The sequence below is a fragment of the Sturnus vulgaris genome, chromosome 3 (genome assembly GCF_052056855.1).
Source record: "Sturnus vulgaris isolate bStuVul1 chromosome 3, bStuVul1.hap1, whole genome shotgun sequence".
Taxonomy (NCBI): Eukaryota; Metazoa; Chordata; class Aves; order Passeriformes; family Sturnidae; genus Sturnus; species Sturnus vulgaris.
The window spans coordinates 75959701-75985020 of NC_142245.1; the positions used below are offsets into that span (position 1 = coordinate 75959701).

Below are 25320 nucleotides of genomic sequence, written 5' to 3' on the forward strand. Positions count from 1 at the left end.
AATATCAGGAATATGCTTAATAGTAGTTTAAAAAAAAAGGCAAAGAGAAAAATTATTGTGATTACTATTATTGCCACAGAATACATAAATGGCACAGCTCAATCTAAATAGAGTGCATAAATCTGGTGGTCCTTCTTACCACAAAAACAATGAAATATAATTGGATAAGGTACAGAAAGAAAAGGATAAAGAATGGGTTAAAGTTGACACAATTTCTGTACAAAGAATGACCAGAATTCTTTAACTTAGAAAAGAGGTAGGGACCTACCAAAAACCGTACATTAAAACTGGCATTAAGAATGTGAAAGAAAAGCACTTTTTACTGTCCCTCCCCATAGAAGCAGTGGGAAAAAATAAGGGAAAATAGCTAACAGAAAATTCAAAACAAACAGAAGAAGTAAATCTTTCAAACACATCCATAGAACTAGAGATGCTGAATTTCACTCTAACGTTATCAAAATCTTCATGGGGAAACAAAATTCTACCAAGGGCTATGAAAATTAAAAATGTCTAAGAAAAATATGTCCCTTATTCAGGAGATCTCTAAGCTCTGATTCGCAGACCAAGATCTGTCAACTTAGATCAAAAATGTACATCTGAAATAGAGAACTTTGACTCAGTGGCTCCAACATAGATATTTCAGACATCTAGGGTATCTGAGACCTGGGGCTAGCAGACATGAGGCTAGAGGAAATCTGAGTCCTTCTGGAGTAACAGCTGGAGGCTAGCTTAAATGTGGTAGGGCATTTCAAATAGCACTAGACACTTCTATTTTGATTATTAAATCCTACCTTATATGTTGAAAGAAGTAGCTCAGGTTTACAGAGTCTCAAATGTCAGTTAAATGTATTTCCATTTATAAGAGTTTGGTACCCAGTAAACACACATTTTATGTCAAAACATGCTGTTAGTGCCCTAGTCAGTCAAAGAACCAAATAATTAATGTTTATTGTCTAAGCCCTGTTTATCAGCAAACTATAGCAGCTGATTTTTTATAACAATTGCATCCAAGCTACATCCACCTGCACTGCATAACACTATACTTATTTTTAAAGTCCTCTTAGCACTTAACACTTTTCCAAAGTTTATGTTAAGAACAGAGAAGTAGTTATTTATCACAGATGAACATTTCAACTTCAGCTAGCACAGTTACCTTGACAAATTAATGCAATGCTATTGGGATTACACATCATACATTCAAAATAGACTTATATCCACCAATCTAGAAGTAATTCTGCCTCCCTGTACCTTTGACTAACAACACTATGGTACTCCATGAACATCTACTATTCTTCCCAGGAAACTCCAGGTTCAATTGATGCTCAGGAGGAATCTGCTCTGATAGAAAACCATGATTGTAGGTAGAATTTTTATTTCATTTGCTGCAGCACCTGGAAATTGTGTAATAAACAACTGCACAATTGAAAAGAAGGTATCATGATCAAAACGAGTGATAGCTTCCCTGGAAAACTTGGATTGTGTTCCTCTGCTGCATGCCTTAATAACATTGATAAGGCATTTAAACTACGCCTTTCTGAGGCATCATTAATTGTGCCCACACATATCCTGTTCCAACTTATTCCTTAAATATCTTTTGCAAAAATGCTGATAACATAGCTGTAAATGTAATCCAGAGGAGTTCTGCTTTCAACATACAGAATTTAATATACAGCATATAATGTTAAGTACTCTAAAAAATTAGGTTATTAGGGTTTTTTTTTTTCAATTTGTATGTCCTGTATTATTTTATATGGATAAAACCACTTTCTTTCCTCCCTCATTTCTCTAGAAGATTACAGAAATAAAATAATTAAGATTATGAAGACTCAGAGATTGAGCAGCATGAAAATGCAGTAATTCAGAATTCATAGCAAAAATGAGCAACACAGAAGGCAGAAGGTTACATGTCAAATGACAGGCCAACAAAGCCAAAATACAGTTGTAACTGAGACCCATATTTAATATCTACATATTTAATCTCAATTGCACAGATTGCAGTCAGGGAGTAAGCACTGGAATTCACTTAACTGTCAGAGAGCAGAGTTCAAGAGCGTTTGGTCATGGAAAAAACAATGGATGGACATGGAAAGGAGTCTGGAAAGAGCATTCTGACAAAGAGGTAAAGGATGAGGAGAAGCCTAAGAGTAGCTCGGCAAAAACTGGAAAAAAGAAGCCACGAGGACAAATGAGATAAACACTCGTATTTAATACCTGTAGTGTATCAGAAAGCCTTTGCCACATGGAGAGTAGGGAGGAAAATTTGCTAGGATGTTAGCAAAAGGTGAGACTGGACATGACTATGAATAAGACTTAAAACTGAAACAAGTATTTGGAGTAAGAACTAGAGGGGCTACATAGGAAATGTGGAACTGCATGTGCAAAACAGAAAGGGAGATTTCACTGAGACAGTGGATACACAGGCAAACGAAACTCATACTTATCATCTCTCAGTTTCAGTTTCTCAGCCTAGAGCTACCTTCCAAAAAGTCTTTTCCACAACTACTTTCAACTGTATCCTCCAGTTTCCATTCATTTTCTCTCTCAATTTTTTAAGACTCAGCAGACACATTGTTTTCAACCTCAAGTCGATCCAAGCACCAGCAGCCAGGCCAGGGCTCACAGTGGCCCAGCTGAAAAGAATTGCATTGCAAATCACAGAGCTGATGCCTCATTGCTATTCTGCCTCAGAACTGCTCTAAGAAAGAAATTTATTCTGAGTCAGAACCAGTTCAGTAGGAATGGCCCAGGTGCTAACTGATGAGACAACTGCATGTCTGAGGTGGATGTACAAGCTCTTGTTAGATGTAGGAGATGCAAAGGAGAAAAATATATTCAGCTTCCATCTCTTACAATTACAAACTATGAAAGTATACAGCATGCTAAGTGATTATGATAGAGTATTTGAAATTAAGTTCCAGGAAGTCCCTGCTGATTATATATACACTGAGCACACAAACTCCAATTTTTCAAACGATAATAATCTTGAAGCAAGGGAATGGGGAAGGAAGAACCAAGTGTGGAAGCTTTGGATAGAGACTTTTGCAACCAGTAAACCAAGTCATACTCTTGATGTACCAATTAGTCCCATGTCAAAGCACAAGAGCCACAAAGTATTTAAATTAAAAACAGCTTTCCCCCCCCCCTCATCTTTTTAGTTTATTTTGTTAAATGACTGAGCCATTTTTGCTCTAATGACCATAACAAACTAGCTGAGGCAGATATCAGCATGAAAATTTTTGCATCAAATTTTTAAATTTAAGTAAGTTTTAAATAAATGAAAATGGGCCTGTAATACTGCTGATCCTATATCCATGCCTGTCCCACTTTCTTGGGAAATACTGCTCCTTTGCAAAGACCAAACTATTTGTAATTATCATATGATTCTGTCTTTTAGAAAGAATGTATTTTAGAAACATTTTACCACATGATGCATAATAACTTTATCCTTAATGCCATCCATTTTTTGACTTCAATGTCTGTTTGTAATATTGGCATAAGCTACAATGAAGATCCCAGAGATGGCATATTCGTACCGCAAAATAAGTTTAAAAGTAATTTAATCATATTCTAAGAATTCTCTAAGATCTATCTTTTCAAAAATGCTTAAACATTCACTACTCACCAAAAAAGAACACAAATGTGAGATTATTTTTTCAAGAAATAAGGAATTCTTTTTTCTTAAATGATAATTAGCAAAACTGGAAAAAATTTGCATCATCATTGTCTTAGTGGTCAAGAGGTTCCATTGTGAGGTCAAAGTGATTCTTTGCTCTAGTTATGAAGTAAAAGAAGATGCTCTGAAGTACAAGGATTAACTCATGCCTCTACTCAGTTTTACATGAAATGCTTACACATTCATGCTAGAAGACAGAAAAACTCACTTTCTGTCTATGTAGTAAAAGTATTCTCATGAAGAGTAGGAAAAGTAAATTTGTCTTTCCTGACACAAAGGAAGAAAGTGCACAAAGATCTCCCACATCTGAGCTGACCATTCTAACACGTGAACTCTCAAACAAAATGGATAGGACAACACAATGATCACACAGCATCGTCAGTCCAATCCTTCCCCTTCTTTTAAATTCTTTCTACTTTGTCTGAAGGCTGCTGTTTAGGTAAGTCCATCCCAAACTGTGGTTTGCTTTAAGTAAACCAAAAGCAGAGACCTAGACTACATTTAAGTAAACAAAAAAGGCAGTAGGTCTCTGAGTTTTTAAAAGAAAGCTTCTCCCAGAATTAGTGGCCTAAAAAAGACTTAGCATCAAGGAAGAATGCAACAACGTATGATATAGTGTCACTAGAGGTGACAACAGAACTGTAAACTACAAACACCTAAAAGCTTACAATACAAGCTGTCAAGCAAAGAACTCCCTGCAGGTTTAGACCATCTGGATAGCTCCAAACTTTTCCTTATCTCAGTCATAAAAGAACATGAACATGGATGTATAAACAGTGGAATCTCAAACAGGAATGGAGACACTACTTAGCATCAGCTACTTAGGTATTCAAATAACATATCCAATTTCTGCATCCACAAATCAAAAATAACTTCAGTAAGTAGCTAAGTATTCACTATATAACCATCAAAGTACACAAAGTGAGGGAATCAAGAAATTTCACCTTCTTAGTATAATGGATAGCTATATTACAGTCTATAAATATATACACAGGAAGACAAAATTCATTTCAGTTTCACATACAGAGGCATAACAAGACCCAGGGGCTACAAACTGAAGACAGACAAACTCAGAATTAACATCTTAATTACCAATGATGAGTACCTCATTGAAAATTGTGACAGACACTCCCATCCTTGAAGTATGCTTTTTAAAAAGAAAGGTAGAGAGGTTTTTTATCTTTAGAGAGACATGACCTAGTTCAAATGGGAAGAAACTAAGACAGCCATGAGGTCTCTGTTGTACAGTATGCCAGGCTAGATGATCACAGTACTCCCTTCTGGCTTTTTAATCCATGAAACTGTGTACATTTCCATTTCAATGAAACTGCATCTTTCAATGAGCATTTTTTAAAGGAACAGCTTTCCAGTGAGCTCTAGTTATGCCTTGAAGGCATAGCACTCTTTCGGTGGAGGCTTGTGAAAAACTTCTGGATAGCACAATATGGTGTTACTCTGAATGGAGGAAGCATTCAGTCCTTTCTGAGGCAGAGCTGGGACCAAGCACAGAATACAGTAGAATCTGCTTTGTTTAGCATATTACTTTGAAAATTAACTCTTTCCAGCATCACACTGAATCCGTTCAAGCCCACAGTTCCACCATCATTTCATGAATTTGACAATCGCTCGGCATAACCTAATTTTTTGGTTGTGTTTACCAGATACTTTCTCTTAAATCACCATTGAAGGGGGTGGGGGGGGGTCTAATGTAAAAGTGTTACAGTGGAATAAGTTTGGATTGGGACTTCTGATTTCATTTCTTCAAAAAGGAATTCTCTTTTTGTGCATCAAACTACATGAAAATTTGAACCATAAAAAGACAAATGGATAACACTGGGCAATTCACACAGAATATTTTTTATTGAACCAAGACAAATCACTAGGGCTGGTACAGCCTTCAGAGACCCTCTGGTTAGGGCAATCCAACCAGTTTATTATTTTCCATCTGAGTTAAACCATCACTTTATAATATTAGATAATAAAAGATATTCTTTTAATCCAGTTCACTGTAGGATTTTTTAGATTTGAAGTCACTTATTTTGACAGTTAGTAATAAATTTAAACTAATCTGTTTTCAGTATGGGGCACAGAATGTTACTTATTCATATCTATTTCATTTTCTTACAGCATTTTCCATTTCATTAATATGTTCTTGTGATTTTTATTATCTCATTTCAGATGTGTAAGGAATCAGACAAAAAAATTTAAAAAGATGAAGATAATTCTGACTACTGACACACAGAAGTAAAACTATAGATCCTTTATATGAAATTAATTTTTTCTGCAGGTAATCCAACAAAGTGCAGAAACCTTCAAGTTCAATGACATAATATCAGCTTAAATGCAGTTACCCAATAAACACAGTGTATAAAGACTTAAAACTCAAGCATATTTTAAAGGTAGAAAGGATAATCAGAATAGTTTACCTTCTGAAAAGATCTCATTATTTTGTGAGTCAGTCTCTGACTGCAATTTGTATGTGTGCATGCACTATAATCACATTTAACCTTGGGAAAATCCTGCATCTGTTACATGCTTTCAGCAGGGAGCACTTGCACTAGTAAGTCTGAAAACCAGATCTGACTTCATACTTCCTGTGATGCCAAAAACGCCTCATGCAATTTTTAGTCTGCCTTTAGATTAGTGGTTGTGAATAACTTCTTATGCCAGCTATTAGTTGTTATCTTTTTGTTAATATTTTTCATCATCATGTCTGTAGAGGTCACTGTGATAGAAAGGGCAAATCATATAGAAAATATCTGTAGTCATGAACAAAGAGTTTGAAAATAACACTATTTATTTTTCACTGTTTCATCTAGAATGTTACTTCTCATGGCCTGACCTCAACTGTGTTATAATACCTGATGAGAGCATAAGAATAGCAACAACCACATGTTTCTCCATAATTGCTGTTTGTCAGCCATTTTTTCAGCATTAACAACGTTCCAGACAACTCAAGGTCAACAATAACTTATGCTAAGGAAAAACATCCTTCCTATCAAAAGAAACAGGCAAGCCAACCAAATCCATTGTCAGATTCCAGATGAGTGATTGATTCTGGCTCAGTTTTGTACCCACAACTAGGGAAAGCAAAGCCATTGAGAAAATTCTGCCAGTATAAAATGGCAATCAAAGCAACTGAAAATATTGCCAATAATGTTTTCCCCTTTATACTTAACTCTGTGCTTTTGTGCAGTGTTTTTAATTCAGAGAGTTAAACTAGTGCCCTGAGATGACCCTTTTTATAGATCTGACCTTAAAAGAGTTCTAGAAGATGTTGAAATGAAGACAATTCTCTAACAATTTCTAGTGTGTATGAAAAAGTATAAAATTACATATCACCAATTTTCCATCTTCAGTCTTATTAAATTTACCATTGAAACTGATAAGAAATATTAACCTAAAAATAAATTAAATAATATGGTGATACTGATTGGATTAAGACCCATACTAGGCACACAAGGGCTGAAGAATTTAGCCTAGTATTGTCTTAGAAGAATTGCATGCAAAAGAAACAGAAATAGGATGAAATCAATTTAGAGGGAGCTTTGCAAGGAAAGTAGCCATATATCACCAATTATAAAAATAATCTATCTCAGAAATGTAAATATGAATCATTGTTTGCCATTTTCACCAAGTGCTAGATAAAACTGTATGAAAGGAAGTATTCTGTAGTCTGATTTCTCTTACACTAAAATTGATGAGGTTTTATTAATTCTCCATAATTAGATATTTCTAACAACAAAAAAAGTAGTTCTCAACTTTTTGTAGCAAAATTAAAACAAACCTATGAAGAAGCTATCAGCTCAGGTTATTCTTATCAAAGAATATTACTTTATTCAAAGATGCAAATGCCATTCTAAAAAATCTTTAGATTCTTTTTCATTAGAAAATTACTTTCAAATTTAATACTGGACTATTCATCCTTTCTGTGGAGTACTAAAGGACAAGATTAATGTATTCCAATCTTTTGATGGAAGATTTTTAAAGAAATATTTAGAAGGGTCTAATGCCATAAAGCATTTGGCAAGAACATCCAGCTGACCTTATGCACCAATTGTTTCATGTCTTTTGGCACTGAAACTGTTTTTTCTTCAGCTCCACAATATGACCCCTGTTTCCCTGCCAAAGCAGATCTTGACATTAAGAAAAGAAATTCTGGTGGCAGCAGATTTTAGGGCATCAAAAATGGCAGATTCAACATCATCAGTCTCATGAGAACATTGCAGTATGCTGATTGAATTTCCCCCCAAAAAGTTGTTCAATATCAACCCACGGTTGCTCATAAAAATTGTGCCATCTACTTTTCTGTTGCAATGCCATTCAGATTGATAAATTCTAAAACTTGCAAAAACATATCTGGAGGTTTTTTCCTAGCTAAAGGACTACTGGTAACAAAGATGCATGTCTCAACTTGCAGACCTCAACTAACGAGGCTTGACACCATGCTAAACACACTATTATAAGTAACCCATAAAGTTTTACACAGATTAAGTGATAAGTGCTACAAGCTCTTCTCAGTCCAAGTTCCAGTTTTAGAATTATGATGTGCATTGACCGAATTTGTTTGGACTCCAGACAACAGGGTTTATCTCTTGTCATTATAATAATTCACTGTATAATTAAATGCCAGATTAACTCTTAGCTCAACCTCTTCCATGTATTAAAAAAAAAAGACCTTTTGATGACAGAAAACCTAGGTGCAAAGGTATCCTGATAATTAAATCATGTAGCACAATAAATGTGCAACATATAAAATATGTTTGTTGAATCTACCTGTTGTTTTAGTTATTGTAAAGTTACAGTCTACCTACAGAATCCCAATGTTTAGAGCTATTTGACTGACCATGTAATCACTGAAGATCTCAGTCTTATGTGTAAGTGAATACAAAACACAGAATAGGAAGGATCAAAAAGATGACAACACAAACTGAAGAGAAAAAAGATTTAGAGACAACAAAGACTAAAACAACATTACCTCTAAAATTTCTTGCTTATATTAAATTTAATAATTTAAAGCTTTATATATCTACACAGTACTCAGGGAAATATATGACTATAACTCAACATATTTTGACTCATCTTCCTGACACTCTTCTGTTTGGTCTCAAGCTCACTGTGTTTGGGTCTCAAGCTCACTGTGAATACATGCCTAATTTTAAAGTGTGTAGCTCCAATGAAGTCACAATGAGGTGTTTGGTATATGGGTGTCTTTAGTATGTAGCCTCTTTAAAGGAATCATCATTTCATGTCTTTATATAAATATCTCCTAGAGTAAAGTAGTGATTTACTGTGGGACATTCAGGCAATTATAAGCTTAATTCAATAGTTTAACAAACTAATCAAGTATGTTTACATTGTATAATACTGATAATTAGGTATAAATATATAATATCTTCTTTAAAGGACAATTATTAGGTTTTTAAAACCCTTTCTAAAGCAGAAAAAAATATTATCCAAGACATTTGTTTGTTAGATTTCTGTTTAAATTACATTAGAAAATTCCTTCAGAAACACTTAATGTAATGCAGCTATTTCAGAATAAGAGGAGGTACTTGCTCAGCAGGGTGCTGACACTGCAAAGGGAATAGAGATTTCTCTATATTATCTTTTCCAGCATTCTTTAGAAGCACATAATACAACTACCTGGCAGAATACATACTCTATTCAATATTTTGAATGGGAAGAATAGAAAAGTTATGCAACTCCAAAAGTGTTATCAAGTCATGTGATGCAGGGGGGATGTATTGCACCAGTAAGTGATAATAAGTCCTTTTTCCTAAAATTTCCTTTCAAATTTGTTAAGCATAGTAAGGATGTTCCAGAATTCTTCCCTTGTCTGCCCCTTCACAATTACAGCAATAATCACAGCACACCTAAAAGGATATAATTAGATCTTTCGTCTTCAAATGTTTTGCCTCTACAAATTTATTCTACAGCTAGACTGAGACCATATGAGAGACATGTAAATCATCACTAAAAACATCTTGGTGTTCTTATTGTCTTCTGTGTCAGCTGGGTACCAACAAAGAAGTCAACAATGAATTAAGTACTCATGCTTCTATTCACAACTACAAGCTACACTGACTTATAGCAATGATTCAATAATCTTGATTTTATGGAAAATATGCATTGGAACTAAACTGCACACTTAATATTTTCTGAAATAAATCTGGCCAGAAGTATGAAGCAGACTTATTGCTTCTACATGAGTCTTTTCAAAGTGAATGTGAAGAATTTAATTCTCTCAGCAATGCTTAGCTAAGACAGTAAATAAAGAATGAACACAGCTTGGAATGCATTGTACCAAAATTTTGGTATGCATGACACTGGAGCTCTTCCCTGCTTATTTACTCCAAAGGAAACCATTAGAAGACATTTCTTCTATAAGCTAATACAGCATTACTTCACTGGAAAATACAGGTTACAATGCCCTTTATTGGCAGTGTTTGTTATCCAAGATTATTAGGAATATATGATCAGAAAGAGTGGGTTTAATGGAATATGTATTAACTACAGCTGAATTTACAGGATCACAGAATGTCTGAGGTTGAAATGGGCTTCTGGAGGTCATCTGGTCCAACCCCCCAGCTTAAGAAGGGCCATCTATTCTTCTATTGCAGTCATGCAACCATCCCACCACATCTCAATGATCCCAACAACATAATATCCCTGCGACTGCATATAAATCTCTAATTTTCTTGATATTTATTCTTCACACTAGTGTACAGACCATCATAAAGGCACAGCAGTATGTTGATTTCTCAGAAAGAGTCTGGATTGTTGTCTTTTTTCCTTAATGGCACTTTTTCATAAGGCACTTCCTTGTTTACACACAAATGCTTGAAATGCCCCCACTTTAGCCTTGTTTCATTAATTTTGTGCTCCCTTTCATTCACATCACCCCAAGGTTTTTGTTGTCAACCCTGGTCATCACTCTCTCATAGGGTTGATGGCAACTCTTGCCCTTGTTGACATGAGTATTTGAAAGCCCTAATTATCAGGTCAGACATTCTGCTGGCAAAGACACCATTGGTCTGCTTATGGGGGTGGATTCCACTCTCTTCCAAGTAGGTGTTAATCCTCAAGAAGAGTCCCTTGGTCACAGAAACCCAATCTCAGATGCCACCAACAGCTCCAGAACCAAATCCTGATGTGCAGTATCCTCATTTTCTTTGCAAAATTGAGAACAAGAGCTGGGCCCTCACATCACTGACTATGTCCTCCAGAGCTCTGCAGTCAGTTTTGATACTCTCCAGATTGCCACCAGCAGTATCACTGCTACCCACACAGAAAAACCTCAAGGAGGCAACAGTCAAAGGTCCGGAAAAGCTTTGGCAATACAGTCTCTGATCCAGATCTCAGGCAAACAGAAGGCTTCTCTAGGGGACAGGTGGGTTGGCAAACAGTTGCCTCCACCCCCCACTGCATGGAGGCTCCTACTTCTGTCACTCCCCTTTTCCTCCTATCAGTCTTGCAGAGCTCAGGGTCAGCTGGCCCAGTTGCTTTGCTGGAAAATACATCTGGATCCTCCTCAGCTTTGAAGAATCTCTTTTCACTCCTACCAAAGCCTGTTTTCTGTTGCTGGGTATCCAGCAACCACATTATAAACTCCAGAAGTAACAATTCCAACTTTCCAGATACTGATTAGTTAATGTCCTGCAGAAGGCACATACCCCTGCATTTTCTTTCAGAGAAACTACATCACAGATTATGCACATAGAATATATTTAATTTTTGAACATTATTGATTAAGAGGGTGTTAAAAGGACACTTCCTGTATTACATTGATACCCTGAGTTACATGATTTATTATTTCTATGAAAGGACTTTGGTTACCAGACAAGCATTTATTACGAGGGTGCAAAAATAACTGAAATAAACAAAATACCTTAAGTATATTCAATATTGCAAACTTAGTTTTGTATAGTGAGTATTCCAAAGAATTAATGTTTGATATATGAGCCAATTAGACAAAAAGAACCATTCAATTTACTTTATAACAAATACATTTTATTCAAAATGCCCTTGAAAGCAACTATACACATCCTGAGTGTATAGTGTTCCTTCCTATGTACTCTCTAATCCTTGCCAATGAAATTAGTCTTTATTGATTTTCTAGCTCACTAACAAAAATGTCAAAATAGAAGAGATAAATGAAAATAGCATTGACCTCAATTCCTCAGTTTTGTACTTTTTGTTCCCCTTTACATATATGACAACTTTATTCATAATGTCACTTTTTGTGCTTTTTTTTTTCAGATGTTTCAGACTGTCTAACAGGATATTTAAGAATATCAGGGTCTCACTACAATTTTTAGCATACCTGCTGAGGCTTACCTTTTGTTAGTTTAATGCATTTTAATACTGCACAGACCAGTGTGGAACTGTGTGGATCTATCCTGCAAATTTTAGGTTCATCTCCATCACCTGCAACCTGGACCCAGGTCACTTGGCCTGGTTGAACCCCATGATATTCCTATCAGCCCACTCAAGCTTGTGCAGGTCCCTCTGGATGGCATCCCATCCTTCAGGCATGTCAGCAGTACCACACAGCTTGGTGTTAACTGCAGACTTGCTGAGGGTGTACTCTATTCCATTGACTGTGCCACTGAGGAAGACATTTAATGGCACTGGCGCCAGTACAGACCCCTGAGGGACACCACTTGTCACCAACATCCATCAGGACATGGAGTCATTGACTTCTTTGCGTTATTCTTGTATTTTGTCACGTCCCAATGTTGGGACTCAAATTTTTTCATTTGCTGCTAACTCTTAATGGCACTGTTGAAGGGACAAAACCCCCAAAAATCCCCAACCAAAAATGAAACAAACTCCATTCTTATTTTCCTTAAGTTCTTCTAAGAAAATCCGTCATTTCCTTCAGTTACACTGTTTTGTTTGTTCACAAATCTGTGAATTTTAGAGATAAAATACTCAAGGAGTTTATAAGATCTTTCAGTATAGCCTCTTTAGAACACTCCCACTCTTCTGTAACTTTTTTAGCAATTATAAATTGGGTCTAGGTTGGTTTTTTGGTTTTTTGTTTGTTTTTAAATTAAGAGTATTCTCCACTGATCAAGAAAGTAATGAGATTACTTTAGATTTTACTTGTAGGTCATACAGCAATTAATTAGGTAAGAAGAAGAAGAATCTTGTAAAATATCCGTTAATTACTTCATTTTTATTAGAATTATTAATTTGTGCAAAATTAGCTCAGAGTGCCCATGTTTGATAATGTAGAAAGATGTGCAGATAACAACAGGAAAAATATGTGCGATTATACTACAATTCTTAATCCTGTAATTAAAAATTCTTCTAATTTTTGGTCACCTATACACAAAGGAAAAAAAAGGTAAAAAAATGAATTAAATTACTGAAAATAAGTGAAAAAATTCTTAATTGCTTACCTATTATGTAATTAGGATGATATTGAAGGGGATCAGAGCTCTAGAGAACAATAATATAGCCAACTATACAGAAACACATACACATATCTACAAATATGTGTACTTACCCTAAACTCCTGCATATACACACCTCCGGAAAAATTTAAGTCCTGCTACTTTTCCATAAGACCATAACAATAAGTCTAGGTCGTTCTCCAGAACTGCTACAACAAACAACTTTCAAGTTGCTCTTTAAATTGTTTCTCCTTCAGGTACAACATTTTTGCTAACACTGTATCAAGGACAGAAACTTTGTACTTAATGTACTTACCTAAATTCACAGAAAAATAGCTAAGCACCTTCAAGAAGAAACCCCAGGAACTTCCACATCCAGTCTCAAGTCTGTTCCAGTTGTTGTGGTATTAAGACAACTTAGAATTTAACAAGCTATGCTTTACAGAATCACAGAATCACAGGACTGGTGGGGTTGGAAGGTACCAGCTGCCTGCCCAAGCAAGGTCACCCTAGAGCACATGGCACAGCATTTTGCCCAGACGGTTCTTGAGTATCTCCAGTGAGGGAGACTCCATCACCTCTCTGAGCAACTTGTTCCAGTGCTCAGTCATCTGCACAGTAGAGAACTTCTTCCTCATATTCAGATGGAATTCTCTGAGCACCAGTTTCTGCCCCCTGGTTAGTTGCCCACCAGCCAGCAAGGCCTTCTCTGCAGAGCTGCTTTCCAGCAGGTCAGCCCCCAGCCTGTGCTGATGCTGCGACTATTCTTCCCTAGGTGCAGGACTCTGTATTACTTTTCTCCAGATTACCTTGTCTGGATTTGCAGAACCATGTCACACATATGTGCTACTGAGATTCAAGAATGAAATCTCCAATTGGATTTGAATATTACCCTTAATACACAATTTGTACATCTGTTTTGGTTTTGTTCTTCATGCTGTTTCTTATTATTAAAATTATATTGATTTTGACAGACTAAAGGTGGTTATTTATTTCTGAGTCTTGAAGCATTTGAAACAGGTAACATCCCAACACACATTAAAAGATTTATTTATTTTACTTTCCAGTATATTTGATTTTCAAGCCCACCACAAGAAGGCAGGATGGAAGAGCTAGAAAAAAGGCACTTGAAGATCAAAAAGAGTAACTGTGGCAAGTATACAACCTTAAGATTTCTTAAGTCATACCATCAAAATTATTTCTACAAAATAACTGGAAAAGTTAAAAGGCGTAAGATGGAAATATAAGAAAGCTTAGACTTCAATATGTAAAGCAGAATCTCCATTACACTCAATTTTTAAAAAGCAGTGGAAAAGCAGCAAGTCCACTCAATGATTTCCAAAAAGAAAATATCTAACAGCCACTTTTATTGATAAAAGTGGTAAGAAGCTTGAGTCACACAACTGTCACAATCAGAAAAAAAATATATTGCAAGAAAAGTCACAGCAATTCATAAGTATGTAAGAATGCTTTTTTTCTTGGAAAATTAATTTTAACATATATTATACAAAATACTCCCCCAAAATACACTTTAAATGCCTGTGATACTGTAAAAGGAATATTTCTTCAAGTGTTCTTTAGGTGAAAATCCTATAAAATTTTAAGAATCTGGAATATGAACAGGTCTTGCATGTTTTATTACTCTATAAAATCTGCACATGCATGCATCAGTGAATCCAATTTAAATAAACACATTTTTCTGCCTATTTTTTCAGGGCTAAATTGTAGGTAGTGGCTGCATATTTACCTGTATAATTACAGTACTCCCTAACTCTGAACCATTAACCACAATGTAAAACATAGCAATACAAAATAATGCTCAACACAAAATCTTTGGATCTGCTAGCCTGTATTTCTGTGTGCGTGGAGTCTCATTCTCTTTGATGGATCACGACTGGTACGTGAATTTCCGTTCTAGACAACTGTTAAATTTCTCAACAAGGTTATCAGATTGGGGCATTTAAATTCAGCCAAAGCAGCAGATGTTTTGTGTTAGTTCAGTGGCTATTTATGAGAACATATAACAGGTACCAGAGGAGTTGTTATCGAAGATGATTCTATTAAAGTACTACTACCAACTGTCAACTTTTTACTATTTATCACTTCAGGTTTATAGATATATTCCAATATTTTTTTTTCCTAGATTAAGAAAATTGATGACATAGAGAAAACATAAAATGACATAATTTTAGCTTAAATTTCTAAAGATTTTTAAAGCAATAAGAAAGAAACTTGATGCTTTTTAAAAGCTCAGAAAATGTCTACCTGGCAATAATTGCTGATTTTTTGCTATTGATTATAAAATAATTGAGGAAAAGGAATGGATTATTTGGGGCTAGGAAAGTGAATAATCCATTGCAAAATAATAAAATATTCACTTGAGAAAAGAAAACAGTGAATACTGTAGACCATAAAATAATAGAGATATGAAGAGCAGAGGACAGTAAGGAAATAGGAATGCAGGGCATGTGGTTCAGCTTTCTAGGGTAAGAGTAGAAAGAAACATCAGTAATAGCTTTCCATCAGAAGCTCTTACTCCTAAAAGCCTGGCACCTGACCTGATTCTTCAGGATATGGATCAGGTTTCTATGAATAAGAAATAATGAGTATATTTAAATTAGTTTAAATGAAAGAAACACCATATCTTTACTAAGACACCAAGCTTGGCAGCATTTTTTGTAGACTCTGAGAGAACAAAAAGCTCCTTGAACCAAAGACTATTGTTCCTTTTTACATGGTTTTCTGAAAAAAATGAGCTGCTTTGCTCAGCTCCTCTTGATCACTTCCAGTAACCAATTCCATCTAAGTCCAATACATGGGAAAAGGTCTCAAAGATTTAACATTCCTACAAACTTTGTGAAAGCAGACAGCTGTATTGGGTGTCTGCTGGCTAAAAGAAAATGCAACATGAATGCAACTTTCATTTAGTAGTGCAAAACTCACTTCTCAGTAAAGGCCCCCCTTTCAAATAGATTCTCTCTTGTTTAATACAGGGTAAGTTTATATTGCAGCCTGAATATTGCTCAATTAAAATATCAACTCACAAATTCAGACCCATAGGCAATATGGATTAATTCAGTCTTACAGGACTATTTCTTAAACCAAAACTCTCTAATTCAAAGCATAAAACCAACCAATATGCTGCTCATTCCACTCTCTCCATCTCTTTGGCATGCAGCCCACCACTCTTTCTTCTTCTCCCTTGCACTAAGAATCTGGCATTCCTGCCTGCAGTGTGGCTCAGTACCCACTGTCTCCCCCAATCATCCCTCTCAGACTATTGAACAACCTGGTAGTTAAAACGTGCTACATGAAAACACAGATGTGATCACACTTAGGGATTTCTGCAGATCTTAGTGCTGCCCATCTGCACTGAGAGCGTACCAAGTACCTCTCCCAAAACACATCAGACACCTCCAAAGATGAAGGCAGCTTTTCAGTGCCACTCTTTTTATCACTAGATTTTAACAGACATTGAGGAGAAGCAAGAGTGCAGTGGTCACACCAGGTAGCTAAATGCAAGAACCTAAAATTAAGGGCAAATTAAGATCATAGTAACATATATGTGCTGCGTTTAAGGGATTTGCTGGTTTAGGCAACTCTAAGATCCCTGATTTCCTGTGCCATTTTCTAGAATTTATGCACTAAACTTGCACAAATCTCATTTTAATAACCAAGACAGGCAATCTAATTCTCACTGCTCTTGATCATCAAGAATCATGCACATAAACAATGTCCAAAAATGGTATGGAATTGAAGTATCTTATAAATCTTCTATTTTTTCTAACATTCTGCCAAAAAATGCTGCAAATAACTAGCAAAATATGCAATGTATAAGGAAATGCGCATTTTGCTACCATGCCACACTGTTTTCTTTGCAATAGGAAGCTCATCTATTCTTTGGATCAGTTTTTAGGTATAGCTTTAAGAACATTTGAATGGGATCAGATCAAAAGTCCAACTGGCTGGGTATCCAGTATAGGTTGAAAGCAGCAGTTGGAGAACACTGTTAGTACCGAGACATGAATCATCTCATTTCTGTTATTACTGTAACTTAACGATGCAGAATTTAAATGGGAAAAAAAATCTCATAACAGACTGCTGTATGATACTGAGCCTCCCACGACAATTTACTTGGCTTTATTAAGAATCTTTACAGTTGAGCTGGAATGAGAGAAAGTTCATAAACAGTGTTAACACTGGTAAAATAGAATACTGCTTTGTCTTGTCAAGTAATGATATTTTGAGAAGCATCAACATTTTGAACCACGAGTTTCAAAAATCTACTATTCAAAATTAATATGGAGAGAGACTGAAATTTGTATTTGCAATAGTGTACTGGGAAGACATCCCAAATATTTGTTCAGATCAAGGTATGTCCTGAAGCAGAAGTAGACAACATTATTGCATCACCACAAAGCTGTGCTCAATTTAGGTGCTGTATTAAGATGCACAATACATCAGCTTAGAAAAAAACAATACACTAGATACTATTTTTGAGATCCTACCCAGTGTACTTGCACTTCAAATATAACACAACCAGCTTGATTGACCCTTGGTTTAGGGTCAGGAAAAATCTTGTGGGTTAATTATCATACTGTTTATTTATAATGGATAGGTGGCTTTTGTGTAGCTGTGATTATCTCGTATATCTAGCTGATTTCTTGCTAATAATAGCTTGCTCTAAGAAGTATTAAGATACTGTATTGATTTCAAAAAGATTAAACCACTGTGCTAATATACAAGAGATAATTCAATTAGTAAAGATGACTAGCAACATTTACCTAAAAATACTCCCTGCTCTACAGTGAATATCTAAAGTATAACTTAGCTAAATACATAAAATCAAAATACTCAAAAGCAGTCAAAAATGTGAATTCTAAAATTTCAGGGCTAAGAAACAATTTCCAGAAAATAAAGGTTCAGATAACCTGATCTTGAAGTATCTCAAACTGCTGTTACTACATAATCAGCTGCTATTTTTTTAAAAACTCTAAAATAAATATATTTTGAATTAAATTGCCAGATTTTCTCTGTAAGTTCTCCAAAACATTCTGTTCCATAAACCTGGCAAATTTTTGTTGTCCAGCTGCTTTACTGAGCAGTATAAGGGTGCTCTCTATTGGTAAATACCCAAAAAGTTAAATGACAGTCAAACAGCGACATTCATTCTCTTTTTCAAGTTTCTCGGTGAGTTTCCTTTCTTTTTAATTGTTTCTGAACTATTTATGATGTAATACCTTCCATTAAGAAATTAAAATTCGGCTTAAACAGAGTCTAGATGAAGTCTAAACTATTTTCATCATTTCAATCAACAATATTGTCTCTGGTGTTCATTATGCCAAACAAACAAACAAACAAAAAATCTTTTCCTTTTATTAGTGTAGGAAGAATTTATTCTCAAATATATGCCTCTTCAAATTTCTGCCTCAATGAGCAGCTGTCCATCACACTGAAATAAAACTGTAAATTTTCACCACTATTGCAAATGGTTATTTCTTAGGGTTTGTTTGGTTTTTTTACTAAAAAACATATTTGTTCATGCACCAAGACAAGAGACTATGCAAGAACTTTTCCCATCAAAGTGCAAGGGTCAGCTGTATGTGCTCAGAGTGGTGGGGGCTGCTTATAACTCATCCCTTGGTGAAACACAAATACCATTCATTCAATGCACCTCTGAAAACCTGATTTTTTTTTTTCCCCAAAGAAAGAGTGATGAGAGATCCATAGACTCAGTTCTTCCTCTAAGATGGGCATTCACAATCTCCTGGAATGTTCAGCTTGAATTTGTATTCAGTGTTGAAGTGGGAGAGGTTATTTTTCTAATTTAGTCCCCAAAGGATAGCCATATACTGAAAAACAGATCAGTCTGAGCAGGGGACAAATTACAATATCTTTGGAGTGTTGTTTTACTGGATAAGGTTGACTAAAAGCATCTACTCTAAATGTAATTACAGCACAATTTTACAGCTTTTATCAACCTACTTGAAATTATTACGCCTAATCTGTTATATGACATCATTTTATAATTTTCATTTTTCAAATAGAGTGGCTTCCTTATTTTGGTATTGTGAAATCTATTTAGAATATGCAACATGCAATTAGGTATGATTCATTACATATGCCCAGTACTTAATTTGAGACACGTTTTCCAATACCGTTTTCATGATAATGTGTTTTTATTTCTCTAGTGTTAGCTTACTGTGGGACAGCTGTCAATTTATTCTCATTGCTCTTCAGTTTCATTGCTCCAAGCTTAAATGTCATGTGCCAGACTGACAACAAGGAAAGTTTAATACACTTCTAAGTCTTACAAGCATACCTGGCAAATTGCAACACAAAACTCTCATCAGGAAACCTGAGAAATCTCTAAAAAATAAATGTAATTCCTTTCAGCTTCTGTGTGTGTGTTTACTAAAAATAGTGGAGACAGAATGAAATTTAAGACATTTTACTAAGTGGAAAACTCCTTCATACAGACAAACGTCTTCTCTCTTGCCAGAAAGAAATTTCTCTCTGGAGATTTCAGATCTAGTCATCAAACATCATCCTCACTCTTCTATCTTGTATAACCTTTCTCTGCCAAAAGGATAATACAACTTCTGTTCACATCCTACCATGGTCATCTGGAGACATGATCATCACAGTTGCATTATTTGCAGTTATCATACAGACTGAGGCCTTCGAAGGTTAGATACTAGATAAAGGGAAAAAACTCTTCTGTTTTTTATCCATGACTGACAGTCACTGCAGAATAGTTCCTTTGTACAGTCATGTTAAAGTTTGTTATTATGAACTCTTCAGTCAGAATGCCTGTTTCAGCTATATTTATTTAAAGTTGTTGCTGTCAAAACAAAGATTACATCATTTTACACCCATGTTTTACAAATTAGGTAGCCAGGACATCTGCAAAATGGAGGGCAAACTCATTTATTTTGGCAAAGGCTTTGATATCAACTGATAAAAACAGTATCTGTATACAGTGTTCTTAATGTACTGGCTAACAGCTCATATTTGGACAACATGTACTGATTTCTAGGTACATTTTACAAAGCATTTATTTTTACTGGTTCCTGTTATATTTTGGAATGCCTTTAAAGAGAAAGGTCATCCTTTCTTCACTAATCACTTTTTCCAAGGGAAAAAAAAGACTACCACAAACCCCACAAGTTTAATAGGAAATAGTTCTAAATATTTTTTTAGTATAGGTAGCTAAAAAATAGTTTTATTACACAGTTCAGATAGCCTTATCCCACATACTGAAATAATTACCATGGTTAATGAAATCTAAATAGGTGAAGAAAAGCTTTAGGGCTATACAATGGTGTTCCTACAAAGCTCTAAGAAACAGAGCAATGGGAAATCATATTAAAGGTGTACAAAACATGAACACAAAAACATGACCTAAAATAAATAAAAAGCAAAATAAAACTAAAGAACAATTTGAATTTGAAGGCTTCAATGCATAGCTCATTCTAATAATTCGTATTTTGACAAATTTCTCTTGCAAATCTTGAAATAGAGTTATAAAAAGATGTTTTATGTAAAAGATGTTTCACAGGCAGCATATTAAATGATCCCTTCTGCAAAGTATTTATCATTTTAAAAATCAACTCTGAAACTGAATATGAACCAATAGTCATCTGAATTTTTTTGTCAGGTCACACCGAGGCAAAGAGCACAAAGAACTGAGAAAAGGAAAAGGGAATATTTCTGAGATTGCACAAGAATGGACAAAATACTGTGGTGTTGGAAACCACAGCTGAAGCTTATTGGAGATCCACTTTCTTGAATGATTTCTGCAATTCTCAAATTACACTACTCAAAGCTAGCTATTTTGCTTTTTATACACATCTTTGAAAATATGGTTTACACTGAGAACCTTTGTATGATATCCACATTTGCATCCATAGAAAGCATTGATCTGCTTTCTAAACTTACAGCTTCTGGACAAGTCAGGAGAAAGAGCTTTGCTGACTAGCAAAGTGGGAGCCCAGCCTTTTGTCCCAACACTAGACAATGTGAGGTGAAGAGTGATAGCTGGACTCAGAGAACTGCACCACTTTCAAATTAACTGCCTTCATTCAAATACTGGCAACTAAAAATCCATGCAGTGGTGGTAAAGAGAATATTCTGGTTTAAAAAATTCTGCATCAAAAACTTTGTGATATGGTTATATGGTTTAGCCAGAGCTTCCCTCTAAACTTCATACTGGACTGTACAGTTGTGCCTTCCACTTCCCCAAGTACACCTTCGAATCTGATACTACCAACACAGTACTACCAACACAGCTGTATCACAACCACTTCTCAGTTGGGAAAAAAAGCCCAAAACCCTCAGTCTACAGCTGGACTGACAAAATCATTCATCTGGACTAACAGAGTGTATTGTCACTGTTTACCACACACCAAGAAGAATTTATGTAGCTGAAAGACGTAAAACTTTCTGAATAATTTGATTTGACCTACGGTCTCACTGATGAAGTATTATATTGGAGAAGCAAATATAATAAACAGAGGGCACTGAACAGAAATATTTTGATAAGTTCTGCTCTGTTTGTAGGTGACCCCTTTACTTCTGAGTTTTCTTGTACCCTAAGCTGTCAACTTCCCAGAACCCAGATGAAATTCTACTGCAGAGAAGTTGTTAAGAGTTAAAAAGCCTATGTTACTAGGGATTAGAAGGGTGGCAGTTAAAATTATTAGCTTCACACACTTTTTGTATTCCTACTATTAGAAAGAGTCTAAACCCCCTTTATTTTTTGTTTTCTACAAGTGCAGAAAAATCCCTTGTTTTCACCAATGATCTTGCAATCTAGATACTGCAGGAGACAAGAAAGGGGATACTACAAGAAAACAATGAAAAAAGATAGCATGACATGAAGATTTCAAGGACTATTGCAAACACACGTAGAACAAAACAAGAATTTTATGGAGGGATGCTTTGGGAATAGCAAGAGCCTCATGAGCTTCAAAAAGAGCATAGGGAAAAGCTTAAAAAGAAAGACTGAAAAATTAGCACATATGAAATGAAAGAAAACTCAGGTTTAATGAGGATATGAAGTAGTTCCTGGGTGAAAGTCAGTACAGAAAATATGTATTGATGATAACAGAAGAAAAGCCACTTGGAAGCAGCAAGATACTTTTGTACAGTATTAAGTATTCCTACTACTATTTTTTCTGGCCTACTACAGATACAGATAAGAATTGCAAAGTTTTATGGATTTACATTTTACAGAAGATTGAATATTTGAATTCATCCAGTATATTATGTTATTTCCAGCTTGACTTTGCAAAAAAAGCCCAGACTGGCTTATACTATGAATATTTATCACTATTCTATTTTACATAATATATACACAGGTTTATATATAGGTTGGAATTCTTACTAGTGAGTGAATTATATGGAATTTTACAGACTAGAATGTGTATGTTATACTCCTGAAATATTTCCTAGAAAGCAATAGTGAATATAAATTCATTTGAGATTTTTATCAGATATTGTGACTACTGTCATTCTATTGGCATATATGTTTCAGTGGCAAAACACATAAATTTGGAATTAAAAATATTATCAATAACCCTCTTTCTGCTGTCAGTATATATTTTTTTAGTCAACTTTCTTCTTTGTCAATCAAGTTAAAACAATGACTCAAAATGAAGACATCTTGGCATATGTAACTATTATTCCTTCTATAATGTAGTACTCCCACTGGCTTTCATGGGAATTATGCATATGAAAAGACTGCATTATTAGGCTAGATTAAGAGAAGACATTTAGAAATACTTAACTCATCATACCACTTCAGAACCTAATATTTATAATGGTACTTAAGCCTGGAGCAATATAAACAAAAGTACAAAATACAACTCCTGGAAATATACTATAGATAGACTTTTCTTAACATTTTTCAATTAAATTGAACAGAGTTAAAACTATTTTTCCTGCTTTTTGATATATGAACAAATAAAGAAATATGAACCAGATCACTCCAAAAGACTTGCAATATTCCTAAACCAGAGAAGTCACATGTCAGTAAGAGGACTGTAAAAGGGTTACATTGTAAATATATGAACTAGATGTCTGTGTAACCACATAAAGTTCCTTAAAATTTTTCTTGGTATCCCCATGTCTTTTTCAACATATTAAACTTGATCCCCTGGAAGCACAGCAGCCATCTTCAGACATATGATTTCCATTTTGACTTCATAAGTGTTGTTCTCCTTCCATGCCATGACAATGCAAGGCTAGCATGAACTATCTTCCTCTGACCCAGGAAAGATATTAGGCCCTTCCTTTCTCTGAGCTAAAATTGAATGGACCTCTACTTTAATAGACTAAGTAGACCCTTTCCCAGATGTATAGCTCAGATCTAGAGTCAATCTTTTAGGCTAGTTAGAATTAGATAACGTCCTAAATGTTTCTTTTTTTTTTTTAACCTAAACCGCACAGTTAACCTGGACTGTAATTTTTGATTGCTAGTAACACCCTTGCACTTTTGTAAAAAAGTATTCTCACCTGCCTGTAACAGTGCCTCAAATTCAGATTGTCCAAACTGACTGGAAAAGTTCAGATTTTAACTTCTAGCCACTCATCTACTTTTTAACACAGGCACTGTTATAAAATTTTGACTCTGCAATAGTACTTCTACAACTTGAAACAATCCTCTGAGGATTCAACACTTCAGATATTCTTTACAGTTTGATAGCTCACATCTGGACATCACTAATCAGGTCAGTCACAGGTACTTATCTTGTGAGACAAGGATATTGGAAACAATATCCATGAAGACTCCTGCTAGAAGCATAAATCCTTGAATTAAAAACCTGTTAAAACACATGCTGCATCTTTTCCAATTGTACTGTAGATACTAGACTATATCCTGGGTTAACAGATGTCTTTGTACCCACCACATGGAAGTCATTGTGTTAAAATTGTCTTAGGGAAACTAGATTTTCTTAAGAAGTGACAAACCAATTCATTAAGTGAAAACATAGAACTTATATGGCATTTGAAATCACATCTAAGTCCAGAAAACTAGATTTCAGGAAAGTAGAAATAATGAGAATCCAGAGCACAGCAAGAAGAACTAAAGAAATACAAGAATTTTTTTTCCTATACAGAAGAAAACAAAAACCAGAGATTGCTTAAAAAAATAACAAAGTTGAAACATGACTGTGAATCTCAAATATGCAAGAGTCTGGGGCAAAGAGGAAAGTAAAAATTCCTGTAGCTACTAACTAACAAAAGCTAAAGGGTTCAACTAATTTACTTTTAGCAGGTTAAGTTTAAGATCAGAAAGCACAAAAAAACCCCCCGTTCTAATGGGAAGAACTAGTAAAATGCTGGAATAGATAATTTACTTAGGTAAATAATCATAACAAATCTTTAGGCAGACAGGTAAGTGCTCGCTTAAAAAGACAGCTTTTATTGATTGTGGCTTTGGAGAAAGAGTGAGGGGGCAGGTCTGATCCTTTTTGGGAATAAATTTCAATTGTATGATTCCATGCTGAAGTGACTGAAGAAATGCAGCCATGTAGTGACCCACTTGCTGTGAGATCTTTTTCTGGAAAGGACCAAATCAAGTTCTTCATGTATGCAATCACTTGGATTCTGATACAATCTATGAGTCACCTAGCTACATTGATCCAATCTGCAGCTTCTTTATTCATTCAGTTTAATGATAACGATTTTCAGGGCTGGACTATATACAACCAATATCTGATCCAGCCATATGATGTAGAATTTTGCTTGCTAAGAGGAATTACTTAGTAATGTGTCCCATGGTATTGAGGCCAGACAACACTAGCAACAGCTGCTAATAACACTGAATTCCAGATGTAGACTCTGGTAAAAAATTTAAAGGAATTAGTTTTACAACATTTTGCTTTTAAAATCTAGATATACTTCAAATTCTTATTCTCTACTTTACTATTAAGTTGGGATCTTTAGTGTTTTGTTTGTTTTTAATTTAAGCCTAAAACTTTTTACTGGCAGATCAACTTTAATAATTAGAATCCTGTTCAAAGGCCACAAGTCTTTGGAAAGTTAACACTAAGTAAAGAACCTTCTCGAATCAGATATTTTGTTTCCAATAAAAATATCTGATTAACGGGAGAACGCAGGACAAATGTACAGCTCCCAGTCTGATTAGCAACTAAGTATGGAAAAACTATCATTTTCCAGCTTCATATCAATATTCTTGCCTATTATTCTATAATAAGCAGCATGTAGAAGTAGGAA

At 35.1% G+C, this 25320-nt stretch overlaps 1 protein-coding gene across 48 annotated transcripts in view; it reads right to left on the reverse strand.

The window, feature by feature from the left end:
• Positions 1–25320, reverse strand: part of LOC148224426 (uncharacterized) — a 227952-nt gene that overhangs the window by 200555 nt on the left and 2077 nt on the right. For 3 of the 48 annotated variants that reach the window (XM_088162011.1, XM_088162005.1, XM_088162008.1), the window contains exon 1: positions 4779–4937. The exons of the other annotated variants lie outside the window; for them this stretch is intronic. The gene's annotated coding sequence lies outside the window, so the exon portion shown is untranslated. Of the gene's footprint in view, positions 1–4778; positions 4938–25320 lie in introns of those variants that run through there. 48 annotated transcript variants of the gene reach the window in all.